At 40.8% G+C, this 14,202-nt stretch overlaps 1 protein-coding gene across 11 annotated transcripts in view; it reads right to left on the bottom strand.

Moving 5' to 3' along the window:
• The window catches only part of TSPAN4 (tetraspanin 4), a 464,080-nt gene that overhangs the window by 230,527 nt on the left and 219,351 nt on the right, over positions 1–14,202 (bottom strand). Inside the window, exon 4 of one of the 11 annotated variants that reach the window (XM_075094501.1) lies at positions 10,197–10,317. The exons of the other annotated variants lie outside the window; for them this stretch is intronic. The gene's annotated coding sequence lies outside the window, so the exon portion shown is untranslated. The remainder of the gene's footprint in view (positions 1–10,196; positions 10,318–14,202) is intronic. 11 annotated transcript variants of the gene reach the window in all.

The raw sequence follows: 14,202 nt of genomic DNA, 5'->3' as shown, positions 1-14,202 counted from the left end.
TACACAACAAATAAACTACTATCTTGTACTTACAAGGCAGACTTTCAATGCAGCCAATTACTGTATATGTAGTGGTGACTAAAAGCTTTACGTTACGATTTGCAGATCATCTATGAGATGACTGGGTTTTACCAGTATATAATTTCTTATGAAAAGGATCAGGGAATGTACTAAATAGGGAACATGGGTTTCAGGAGAACCTGGGTGCCCGTTTCCCTTCTGCACATGTGAAAAGCTTCTGTCTGTTCGCAGGCCTGCTGCAAACATTTCAGTCACAAAAAATGTTGTTTCAAGTATTTGCTTTGCAATTTGCTATTCTCTGATATGATTACCTACATTAGTTGGCAGTTTCTTTTCCCTGACTGGATTATTCCCTGGGCCTTTAGAAAGTTTCAGGTTGGTTCTGGTATGTACACTCATGATGAATATATATATTAATAAGCATGTGTCAGTGTATGCACTTTCACAGAAGATCAGAATCTTAAGAACTTCACTGATACCTCTGAGAAATGGATAATTTCATGGCTTTTATGTTTTTTTAAAAAAGTTTTTATTCTTGGGTTGGTCTTTGTCAGAGTTGAGCTGTGACCTGCCAGCTCATCTTTCTTCTTTAGAATCAAGGATCAAATCTCTATCTAGATAGGTGCATTGAAGCACTGTTCACTTAAACTAGATCTGCTTTTAACACCATATGGTAATTAAACATCGGGTTTTGATACAAGTACCTCAGAGACTCACACTCCTCACTCATGATTCAGATGTATAAGCAAGATTCTCAGCTGCTGCAAAACAACTTAACTACAAGGAAATCAAAAGCACTGGATGGGTTTACACCAATTGAGAACCCAGCCAACCATCTTAAAATCGCAGAGGCTTCTGCTCAGACAAGCACCACCGCTGAAGTATTTCTCCCCTATGTATATGCTGACTTTTTCATTCCTGTTGCCGCTGTGGAAAATATCTGCAGCAGGATTTCTGAACTGTGCCCTGGGATTTGCTTACATTTCCCCCTTTCTTTGAGTAGGGGCTCTATTTTCCTGATTCAGTTGAGGTATGCATGCCAAGGCTCAACTCAAGAAGTTTATACTGCTATGGCACAGGTGAGATGCCCTTCCCTCAAGCTGTCACCAGCCTCGCTGGAGAATCAGCTGCCAGATGGACCTCAGCATCCTCAGAGGAACCTCACGTTTCATGATGTTAGACTTCTTGCTCCTCCATCTGGGAGCACTGCTGGCTCCTTGCTCTCTCAAGGTAAGCAGCCAGTAAGGGCCAGAAGTCTCTTCACACTGTTATTTGCTACCTGCCAATCCACATACCCAAGTCAGCTTCATCTGAGAATCTGGCTTTTAGATTTATTTTTCCTTCCAGGCAAAGGTGTAGCAGGACACTGCTGCCAAATACATGTTTTGTTATAGCCTCCCATTGCTGCTGAATGCCATAGTTTATTCTGTATCAGGCTGCTCAACATAGCCTTGTTTTATGTTTTTCAAGGTGTTTTTGGAAGATGCATGATCTGAATGAAGACTGCCCAGGACAGAGGCACAGTGCAATACTGCCTGGAAATTTCCCTAAAACAGATGAGAGGAGATGAGGAGGTAGAATGGCTCCCCGGGGGTACAGACTCACACAGCCATGGCAATGAGAAAGCTATTGGGATTTATCAGCTCAGCTAGTGTTTACTCCAAAATTCAAATGTTCTTTTCCTTCTCCCTGTGTGGGCCAATCCAGTGCCCACTGAAGTCAGTGGGAGGTCTACCTATGAGTGTGAAGAGCACAGATACAAACTTTTGAGAAACTTTTTCATTTAGAGAATAATTTAAAGACGTCTACCTGTAGATGTGTAATAGCTAAATATCAGACACCTGCAGCTACTTTACTGACAGCTGCCCTTCTACAATAAGCATGTAGAGTTTGAAAACCTTGATGTGCCTCCTGATGTGCTGAACGAGAGGATTAGATCTGGCCTTTTGCTAGAAGAAGGAAGGGAAAAGATGGGAGTCAGTCTGCTTTGCAGATGATACAAGAAAGACTAAGACTTTGTCCCTAAAAATTAAGTAGGCTTTCAGACTGAAGCCAGAAGCAAAGTTTCCATTCCACCTCTGACATAGACATCCATTGCTGAGTAAGTAATTCAATTCCTGTGCTTCGATTTTGCTCTCCAGCCCTTTTTCTTACACCATCTCTCACCAGCTTGTTGAAGTTTCTAGGTATCAGTGCAACACCATCGGTAATTGATGTACTCTACAATAGTACTGTTAACAGCATAATGATAACGTTAAGGAGGAGGTACCCAACACAAACCTGAAATCTGACTACGAGCACAAGGAACGTGAACATGAACTTGTCAATACATAACATATGCCAGGATGCTGTTTTAATGGTATCTGCAGGTACCAGGAAAGAGCTTTTCTGAGCAAGAGGTCAACTTTACTATTAATTACCATTATAACAACTCCTAGTCTTTGCTAAAGAGTTTTCTGCTTTTCCTAGAAGAGCAATTACACATGGCTAGTCATTCCAACATTACTTACTCTGTGCTTTAATCATTACACTGGCTGGATGAAAACTCACTTCAGTCAGAACAAGTATTACAACCTATGATGGAAATGGAGGTCTGCCACATTTCTGGTAATCTTGGCATTGTCCTAAAAGTAGTTCACTAACAGATAGCACTCAATAAAAGCAAGGGAAGCCAACACAGAAATGGGGAAAAGCAGTTTGGACAGGTGCTGATAGAAAAAAGGAATGAGACACACTGTCATCACATAGGGATTATTTTAGCTTTGCTTAAAGAAATCACGTCTTACATACGAAAAGGAGCTGCTAGCCACACAGTTGGAGCCAAGAATTTTGGTGGATTCGGGCATGCAGTACTAAACACCTAAACATACAGCTTTTCCATAGTGGTAACCACTGCATTCCCATCATGCAAAACTACAGCATTGCACCCACTTGTCCAAGGTCTGAGAAAACTGCTTCCCTCTTCTGTCCTCCATTCACAACAGAGAGCCCACCCCTAGCCCTGATCTCCCTTCCCTCTCCCAACAGCTCCTTCTCAACTTATTCAAGCATGTTTGCAAGAAGGGACCAAGTTGTTTTTCAGCCACAGTGACAAGTCTCCACAAAGGAAGAGTTCACCTTTCATAGCTGATAGATCTCTATGCTGAAAAGGTGCAAGCGAACATCTTTGAAACCAACCACCCAAATATTAATAATCAAGATTAGGGGTTCTGCAAGTAATTTCAGATGAAGTTAATGAATTCTTTCATAACATGTGCATGTGGAAGCACAATGCAATATAGGTAGGTACTGCAGTACAAACTAACAAGCTAGCATTTTCAAAAGGCCAAAGGAAAGCTCTGCCACAGAAATACAAGGAAATATAAGCACGTGTCAGGTGGATTTTGTTAGCAGATGTTATAGCAAGTAAAGTATATATGAAAATTATATCAGTAAATGCACCCTTTCACCTCTTCTTTACTCTGTCTTTGCTACTGACACTTATAAACCAGTATCTTTTTTGCTGCCAGAAAGATCTCGTTCCATCCACTTTATCAAGACATACTTTATAAATTATATTTGGCAGCATAAATCATATCTTACTACAAATCAGATTTAGAGGAACTAATCTCCAAATGTAGTTGCTTAACATATGCAATAAAGCCCCCCCTTATATTAAAATTCACATCTGTTAATATTTTAGTATGATGATAGAAAATAAAGGAACCACAAACAGGTCCACTTAATGCACCTTTACACAGCTTAAAAAACATCTTTCTCTAATTTTCATTAACATTTTTCCAAATGCCAAAAGCCTTAATATCCTCACAGTGCTGGAGCCATATATAATATTGCAAAGGTGAGAAATGCACTTCAGTTGATTTCACAAGCAAACCCCACATTTTGGCAGTATAATCTGGCTTTCAGAGAGAACTAATGAAGGTTAATTTCTGACTGTGGAATGAAGCAGAGTACGTAGAGTTCAGATATCTGAGTCCTACTGCCACTTCTGCTACATGCTTTACTAAATGCTTTATGCAAAATGCAGTGAAATTTTCCTGTGCGTATATGGGTTTAACACCTAAGCTAGATCTGTTTCCATCTTTTCAGACTTCAATTTGTAGAACTGAAACAGAAAGGGCCAACCGAGACTCAATCTTCAATCCTGTCCTCATTTGCTACATGCCTCGAGACTGTCATTTAGAATGTCTGATGAGTCTCTTCAGGAAAAATGCTGCCAGAGCCTGAATCAAAGCTGATGGATAGGAATCACTTGATCCAAAGCCCCAGAACAGAAAAGCATTATTATTAAATGCTCTTATGCTTTAATGCCTTTACACATTTACTCAATGATCTGAGTACTTTAACAACCACTCTCCCCAAATGTGTCGCTGATGAGACCCATTCTGTACTGCACCGTGTTACATACCTCCATGCAAATAACAAAAGCCCTGATCAACAGAAATGCAACTGGATTTTTGGTCATGAATACAAAAAGTCACTATTTGGTCTTTTTTTACTATGCCTACACATGTGCAATTTTCTTGGTACTAAAGACAGAGTATTGGGCAAAAATGGTCACTACTAAGAGCCTTGTGCCAATGATAGTAGGGTAGGGGAGGTATAATTAATACTTAAATACGGTAATTCATATCAAGCAACTGGGTTCTACTTTAGACTACTAATTTAAACATTACAAACACTGGAAAAAACAAGAGAACACACTGTTGCTTCACTTCCTTCCTCCTGGCCTTTTACCCACCTTACACCCAAATACTCCCTCCTGATAGAAGCCAGAGCTTTCTGGCTCAGTATTTGTGCTAACTTGGAAATTACTCAGAAATACATATTTTACTGATGACATTCTGTATGTTAACCAACCAACCAACCACAAAAACCCAAACCAAAACAACACAAAAAACCCAAACCCCTAAGTTTTGCCTTCACCATAGGCCTGCACCAACACAGAAGCCAGCAGCACTGCAGGACATCAACCTCACCAAAATTACACAGGGGCTAAGATAAACGAGCAGAAAAGCCAAGTTTCCAAATGCCCTCTGCTGGCACCTGGCAGTATTACTAAGAATTTCACCCTGTTCCTAACTAGTCTTTCAGAAAACTAATTCTGAAGGTTTATTCTTTGAAGATATCCTGCGTTTACTTCTACCCTAATAAATTTACCCTCTTCCAGCTTTGCTTTAATGCCTAAGTTTGTTTGGTTTTAACCAAGCACAACAGAAAACCAAGTGCTGCAGTTCTTTTAACCATCACGGGTAGAGTGTCTTTTAGTTGGGAAGTACGTCTAATAAGTTTTTCAACTCCACTAATTCCTAGGGATCATCACCCTCATTATTTTGACCAGTTGCTTTTCAGGAGGCTGCTGTGAAGTTTTTCTTGTCTTCCCACTGAGTACTAGGGCTGTAGGAACCCAGCCATCCTCCTACTGTGGGATCCAGGAGCAGACTGCTTCGCTGAGTTTTTATCCCCAGCGATGTGCTGGCTCACAATACACAGCACAGCCGTCAGAGTGATGGCGCACAGTGAGTGCCATAGCTACCGCAGTGTCTCAATCACACAGCCACAGCAACCAAGGCTGCCCCTCCCCAATGCACCAGACCCCCAGCACACAATGCAGTATGGACAAAGTGTTAGGCATTTTTAAAATTATTTTCTCCATTTTGCCCCAAATAACCTGGTTCTAGTGAATTTCCAAGCATGACGGAATGACCACCTTATTTCCAACATCCCCTTTAACCTTCCACTAGGAACTTGCAAAAGTCATTAGACACTGGTAGAGAAGAAAGCCAGGTTACAGTTCCTTGATATTCCGGCTGTGAATTACTTTGCCTTCACTATTAGCTTTCCTTTACATGAGGACATTGTGACTGATGATGTTTTAAAGTTATGTTTCAATTCCATGTTAACAATGAAGCTGTTGTATCAGAAGAGATCAACAAAATAATACATACGGGAATACATATCCTGGAGCAATCACTGACTTCTTGAAAGAGATGATTATGTGTTTGCATGGCAGAGCTCACTCACAGGAATAGCTGCTGAAGACACAGGCCTGACAAAGCAACTTATTTCCCATGAAGCGCTCTAAGGGATGAAAGCATTTCAAGCAGATTTGTTAACAAGTGCTGCTGGAAGAAGAGAAGGAACTTTCCTGCCTCTCACAGTGTGCACAAAAAGACACCATGTAATAAAACACCACTAGCTAAAAATGTCAAAACCTGCTTCATGAAGGCTGGTCATTGCACTCGTGAACTGAAAAGAACAGACATGGCACCAGACTCATTTAGGATAAGTTACACCCTGTAGTTCAGGGTCCTCTCATTGGCAGTGTGCTCCTCTGTGCTCCCTCCACTGAAACACCACGGGACTTCAGGACGACGCCTTGCTAGCAATACACTTTTGCTTTCAGGCAGGGATTAATTTTAATCAGTCTTTACCTATTAGCTTCACCTTACGTCCTCGGCTCTTTGCAGGCAAATAGACACAGAGCTCCAGCGCACTCCCACCCAGCAGTGAACTTCAGTAATGACATTTCTGCCATCTACTACTTTGTCAGGAAAAGAGGCACCTCTCTTGGTGTTGTACTTCTGAAGTCAAATTTAATAGGATAGCATTTATTACACTTAAGAGATCTTTGATGAACCTATAAAAAGCCGTATCGTTCAGAAGACCAAAGCTGTTAAATCATATCTGATTAACAAAAATATATATTCAGTAGAACTGATTGTTCTTACTACTCTGATTGCATGACTAAACAAGGCTTTTAATAACTCTGCCTATGTAGGTGGGCGATGGAATAAAGTAGTTTGGGGCTATCCATTATGGACATGGCCCTTACTGGAACAGGGCTGTTAATGTGCCATTTTTTTACAGCTGTCTCTAGGCTGGCAAATTTAATCTCCATAATTTGTCACCACTGCAGCTCTGCTAAACTTGGTTGGGGTTTTAGTGCACACAGAAGTCAGCTGAATTTAGCCCAGAAAACAGGGTTCTAGTAATAAAGGTGGGTCCCATGTTTAACAACATAGATACAGCCGTAAAAACCCTGTTCATGGAATGTATCATGGCATGAGTGACTCTCCTAATGACAGATCACCTCGCCTGCCACTGCTTCAGGACCAGAAACTGAGTGTATCTCTGCAGACTCTGTTTTCTGTTCTTGCATAGGGTAGGAAATGCTGTTTAAAAAAAGAAAAAAAAAAAGCTCAGGCCATCCATGAAAAGCTGTTTCAGCTAGTGTTTATTGTTACTTGTGGACTAGATGCAGTGCTTACGGGGTTACCTTCTTGATTTTGCACTAGTTTGGCATCCGTATGGATGACAGATTTTAATTTTGTCACCCTTTGCCATATTTACATTGAAGTGCTTTTTTGGATGGGTTAGGGAGATAACTCTGATCTAGATACCTGAAGCATACCTTGCTTCCAGAGGGGAAATCAACTTGACCTTCACATTCTGGTCAAATGGGACCCATAATCATTAGCACAACACTAGAAAGACATTTGGGTTTTGACATAGAAAATATCAGGATGTATGCGATGGTGGGAGAGGAAGAGCTGGCATTTCAGCATAAGAACAGCATCATGCCTTCATTTTGACACTTACAAAACACATCCCATTTCAGTAAATACACCAGTGGTAAAGCAGAATAATAACAATCTTTAAGAAAGCCTGTGAAATAGTGTTTTCTATTCAAAGTTGCTCCATTGTCAGGTCTTCTCCCAGCATGGTGATACCTGGAGCTTTCCAAGCTTTACATCTCTACAAGCAACACAGGGAGAGCCCACAGAAAAAAAAGACTGAACTGAGAACTGGAGGACTGAAAAGTCATTTCAAAAGAAGAGTTCAGACCAAACCCTTCAGAAAATGTTTGCTTAAAGCCTTCTCATCCAAAAGCTGGTTCTAAAGAAGCACCACGGTATTCTCTTGCTGATGCTCTTCACAGAATTTCAAATCAAGTAGCCTTATTTTGCCAGAAAGAATATCTGACTCCCCAAATCCTTTAAATTCACTGTGGGAGTCCCAAAACTCCAGCTGGGTTCTTTCCTTCTTCCTAACAGATTTCAAGGGACTTGGACAGAAACAGCAGATTAGAATTTACAAAATAAAAATGGAAATGAACCACAAGTTATACAAAAATATAGCTCACTCCTCTAGTTCCATTTGTTCTGCAGCGATAACAAAAGGGAAAAAAAAACTCCAGTAAAATTTGACACTAAGATTCAAAGCTGTATCTTCAGGACATTTTTGCATATTCTGAAAAACAGGCCCTAGTTGAGCTGTCTCATATTAGGCTCCAAATATTGAGAGGCATTAACAAGGTATTTCCTGATACTGAGCTTTGCAGAATGATAAGTAGTGCCTGCAAAATAAAGACTCTAAAATAGTTTATAAGATAACAGCTGTTCTGGATATTACAAGTATTTACTAGGCCTTGGGTTAAAAATGAAGATGTAAAGAAAATACTGAAAAAAGGAACATGGGAGAAGAATACAAATCTCTTGAAAACAAAGTTTAAAAACCCAAAATAGAGTTAAGACAATAAACATATAACGCTACCCTATTATATTCTGTATAATTTACCAGAGTAAATTATTTTCTAGCCAACTAGGCTAGAAAATGGCTTTGTGGAGAAGAACGTAGGGTTCTGGTGGCCAACAAATTAAAAATAAATCAGCAGTTGCCCTCAAGGGTAAAGATCAGCTGTGTACTCAGCTGTATTAAAAGAAAAGAAGCCAGAAGATCAATGGAAGCCATTAGCTTGCTCCACTCAGCACCTGCAAGACTGTGTCTGCAATAGTGGGGCCAGACGTGGGCTCCCCAGTACAAAACAGACATTGACACACTGGACCAAGACTAACAGAGGGGTACTAGGATTGTAAAGAAGTTGAAGCACGTGATAAATGAAAAGCTGAGAACTGGACTTGAGCACTCTTAACAGAGGGTCAATGGATGGTATTGCTGGCTTCAGCTACATAAAGGGAAGGTAGACAGGAGATGAAGCCAGGATGTCTCCAGAGCTGCATAACAATGGCCACAATTTGTAATAAGGGAAATTCTTACTAGATACTGCGGGAAAGAGGAAAGGAGGTTCTCCAACATTGGAACAGGGACTCTGAGACATGGGGAATCTCCATCTTTGGAGATGAAGACCAAATCTAAGATTTAAAAAGTCCCCTGGTGACCAACCCAATATAACTTCAAAGCACAAGGGATCAGGTCAGATGACCTCCAGATGTCACTTCCAACATGAATTATTCTCCAATTCCATGATCTGCAGGAAAGTTAGGCCTGTGTAATGCAGTGATAGAACTCAAACAGGCTGTATACTGAGAGTGAGACAGGAGGTGAAACACTACAAGAATCACAATGTTTTGGAAGAAGAGAGTAAAATGACAGCTGGCTGCCTGAGAGACAGAAGATGGACCTACTGTATCTCAGATTGCATTCCAAACATTAAACGAGGAATATATATTTACTGAGAGTAAGTCACCTGACAGACAACAAGAGATACTTTGGCAGATCTAGCCAGTAGGGGAAAAGTATATGGAGGCTTTTTACAAAAATTCATGGAAACATGGTTACAAATTATAAGTGGCTTGTCACAGAAGGGACATAGAGAGTTTAAGTATGGCCACACAGGCACAGGCTATTTACACAGTTATGTTAAAAAAGAAGATATATATGGTAGAAAAGCTGAACACCCAGAATGTAGGATGAGGGGCCAGGCCCAAAGGACTATCAATCACTTACAAATGGAAGTTCTCTAGTTGACCTGAGATGTATATAAAGTACAAACTGACAAAGTTAGAAGTATTGTGCACTGATAGCTCTGCAAAAGTATGACCTATAAATAGCTGAGAAGTAATACCACCATAGATCAGACAGTTGTAGAGGAGAAAAGCATACAAATATCACAGGATTTTTCAGTCATTTCCACTCCTGAAGCATCTGTAAAAGACCAGACACAGTGACCATAAGAGATGGACGAGAGAGAACATTTAATCACAAACTCTCATCTTCCACTTGATGAGAATAAAGTGATCCAAAACACAAGAAAAGGCCATCAGATATGACTGACTGGGGGCCTAAAATCACCATGGCAGTTGCTTACAAAGCACTGAAATTTTCTGGGGAAATATCATAGTAGCACAATACAAACTGGTACATGATCTGACCTCAAGTCCTCGAAAAAAGCACCGTGGGCAGGGCAGCTCTAAAATACTTCAGAAGGCGTTTAAAGTCCCTGATGCTCATCTTTCAGGTAGCAACTATGTCCTCCCTTCTCTCACTCCTGGCCTGTGGTGAAGGAAATAAAACACATTTGTGTCCAGATCTTCACTGTTATAGCCCAACAAGCTTTAAAATTGAGATTATTGTTGTTATTGCCATCTGACAGATAAAGGCATTGAAGCACAAATAAGAAAAGATTACTCAGAACAGCAGCGAGAAAGACAGGAATGGAGGCAGTCCCCCTGTATCTCAGCAGCATTTCTTATTCATTAGGTCAACACACATTTTACTGTTCATCACTTCATCGTTAGTCTACATCCACGAATAACATAGACTGAAGACAGTTCAAGAATAGCTTACCTTTTCAGCTTGCTAAAGTTGTGTTTATATTTCATCGAATGCATACTGATGATATCTCCCATATGACTAGGCTCTGCCCTCTACGGCTGCACTGATATTGAAAAGCTCCATAGTAGATAAACAACTCTTTATTTTTAGTATTTTTCCTGTAACACAGGAACAGCTGCGACCACAGGATGCTTAACTCTCATTAATCCATAGACAGAATTTGAATATCCCTCCTGATTTGGCTTAGATTCCCATCAATGGAAGGAGAAGGAAGGGAATTTATACTGCTAAGTTTCTGGTGACTAGCAGGAATTACTAGCAGGAAATGCTTTGATGGCAGCAGACAACAACAGAAAACAGCCTAAGCAAACACTATCTCTGTAACAAGCAGGAGGCAGTTTTACATACCTGTGAGCTTATCTTTTAATTGCATGAAAGCTGAGGCTTGCAGTCAGAAAAGTGATTGCAATACAGATTGTCTTGTTCAGAGTATATGCATCCACCACATCCTCACTGATTAAACAATGTAAATCAAGGGAAATGTATGACTTCTGGAAATAGATGCCGAGCTATATGTTAGTTTGCAGAGTCCAGGGAATTCAAGCTCAAAGAAGCAAAAGTAAAGGAATGTGGTGCTGTTTCTGACTTCTGGCATTAAGTAAGAAAGCAAATTTGCCAGGTAAGGGCAAAAATACCATGCATATGCTGCCTGTGACAGGAGTTTTCTGGTGTTAATACTTGGTGTGCAGCTACTTCCATTTAAGAAGCCAAACAGAGTCCTAGGATCTTCACAAAAGCATGCTCCAAAGTATAATGCAACCGGCTACATTTTAAAGCCAATATTGATCTAAAAAATCATATAACATAAGCAATTTGCCTTGCTCCAGTCTCATCCTGACACAGCAGGCATTTCTGATGGTACATGGCATGAAGGGAGGGTTTGCAGCCACTTCCCCCCTACCAGTGCTCCCAGAGGGGACAGGTTTTTCTGGGAAGGCACTTCAGCCAGATGACATGTTCCTATTCCATAGCAAGGACAAACCAAGTGTTTTCAAATTCATTAGAAATAGTTTGCTTTCTCTTAAGTATCTTGCTGTCTGCTCTTCTGTTCAGCTACTTTGAACCTATTGCTGTTGAAAGGCGTCAGATTGATAGCCCAGACTCTGATTTTTCACAATGCTAATATTGTACTGAGGCAGCTCCCCCACCCCAGCAGCACTAAGAGACACCAGCTAACACAAAATTACTGATCCTACTCCCTAATTCAGTGCTGCAGTGCCATTTCGCAGTCCTACTATCCTCCGTGTCTACAATGCATACAGTAGAGGCAACCATGGTAGGAAGCTCCTACTCAATGATCTGCCTTTTAAATTGCCTCCAACTTTGTTTATCAAAATCCCTGTTGGCAGAGTAAGCTACATCCAGTTTGATATAGCCACTGATATACCTGCTAAGCCTGCCACCCACAAAGCTTGATTTTTTATATATATATATATATATAAAAATGCATTTCATGAGGTAAACACCTGATTCACTACAACCAGCTAGGAGCCACTAAATTCATTTCACATCCCCGAAGACACATCAAATCCAACAACTGATTTGCAGTGTCTTCAAAGCAGCTGAAGTAAAAGACTCTGTATTTCATTATAAGCTGCCTAAGCCCATGCATTTCCATTTCCGGCCACAGAGCCTTTACTTTGAACTGCACAAATAGATTAAGGTCATTGTCAAAACAATAGGACAATGTCATGCTGGATAAGCTGAACAGTGACAGCAAGTAAGCAATAGCTCCATGGGAGAGCAGACAGCAGCAAGTTACTAAAAACAAACTATTTTTTCACAAAAGTAAAAATGCCTTATTTCTTTATGCTAAGAACCACAGTGGTCTGGGATCTTTTAGGCAGGTGCTAACCAAATGGACAGCATTAAAATTACCTCAGTTTCTGCTGCAGTGGAACAGAATAGCATGCTGCAGAGGCCAGCCAGCACAGCTCTGAGTGGCCACCATTATTGCTGCACAGCAAAACATGCCAAATAGAGCCAATGCCTTATAAAAGGAACCTGACTGGTTTTCTGTATTTGTTTCTGTGCCAAAATAGAAAATTATTGGCCGGAGCATATTATGACAAAGAAAATTGTGACTGCCGAGGACCCTTCTCAGTGCTTGAGTTGTTGTCTCCTATGTGACATTCTTGAGTGAAAATCCCGGACCTTGTGCATCTGAGGATTCTGCTGCGACAGACACATGGAAATCACAACTCAGCAGCAAATGGCTACAGAAAAACACCACAGCAACAAAACAAACCCCACTATTAGGCTGCCAAAACATGAAGAGGTACAGAAGCTTTGACACAGCCATACTCAATTAGCAATTTCATCCCCTCTATATGCCTGGTATGTACATACAAATAAAGCGTCTGTGAACATGCCTTCCTGAGGTTCAGCAACAGCAAGACATTAGAGTGCACAGACAGATTTCCACCCAGGTTTAGGCATCAGAAAGATGCAGCCAGCAGCTGTGATGCTATAAACCTCTCTCCTTGTTGAACCCTGCTGCTGTCTATCATGCCCCATGCAGCCATCATAATCGCTTCACATTCTTCCACATCCAGTTTTATCCCTTCATTTGCTGCTTTATACCTATAGCAGAGGATGAGGGAAGAGTGACTTCTTCGTAACATCAAACCAGCTAACTCATATCTTAAATTGAAATACTGGAGAAAACATTGGTTTTGGAAACTCACTGAAGGATGGCCAATAAACAAAACGGTGTGTTTTCTTCTGCACTTACTGCTTAGTAAATCCCAAACACATTAGTACCATGGTAAATTCTTCTCAGGGCCCTTGCACCAAATAACTAATCCAGTGATATCGCAGCTAGACTCTCTGGCCAGAGAGTACAAATGCTTTAGGCAGATATACCCACACATATGTGCATCACCTGTTATACTTGCTACAGAAGATAGACGAGAAGATAATTCAAGAAGTAACAGAGATTGGAGGTCTGCTCTGTCATAGGAAAATAAAAATAATTGGTGGTATGCAATGTGTGCAAGTATGTGTGGGAATCCCTGCATGGTAAAGTGGGATAAGAAATCCTTTGTAGTTATATTACTGAGTGAAGTCCACAGACATCTTGGTTTCCAGATATAATAAAGTCTTAATACCTGTGCAGGGCACAGTAATACACTTTCTTGCATACTAAGCAATACGGCAGGAATCTGCACTGAAGATTATTTAGAGAAGATCCTTTGAACACAAGTGTTACTCGTGACCTGGATCTCAACCAGTTACACCCTTTGGGATTAGGAGTCACAGTCAGACAGAGACCAAGCCATTAGCAACATCTAGGAAGGTGGGAAAAATGAGAAGACAAGAATCAAACTAGGAAAGATATATCCTGTTTTTCAACAGAGAAAGCAGCCAAATTTCACAAAGGAACATCACTCTGAAGCAGTGATGTATATATTTCTTTTTGGGGAGGTCAGGCATTGGGAGGGATGGGACTGAACTTGCAGGACTACCTGAAGTGTCCAGGAAACTCAGCGAGCCATGGAGAGTGAGAGCACAAACAAGTCTTCCAGTCTGCAGAGCTGGTGA

This window comes from Phalacrocorax aristotelis, chromosome 5 (assembly GCF_949628215.1).
Source record: "Phalacrocorax aristotelis chromosome 5, bGulAri2.1, whole genome shotgun sequence".
NCBI classification, from domain to species: Eukaryota; Metazoa; Chordata; class Aves; order Suliformes; family Phalacrocoracidae; genus Phalacrocorax; species Phalacrocorax aristotelis.
Note: the sequence above shows the minus strand (reverse complement) of the source record. Positions and strands in the feature narration are given on the sequence as shown.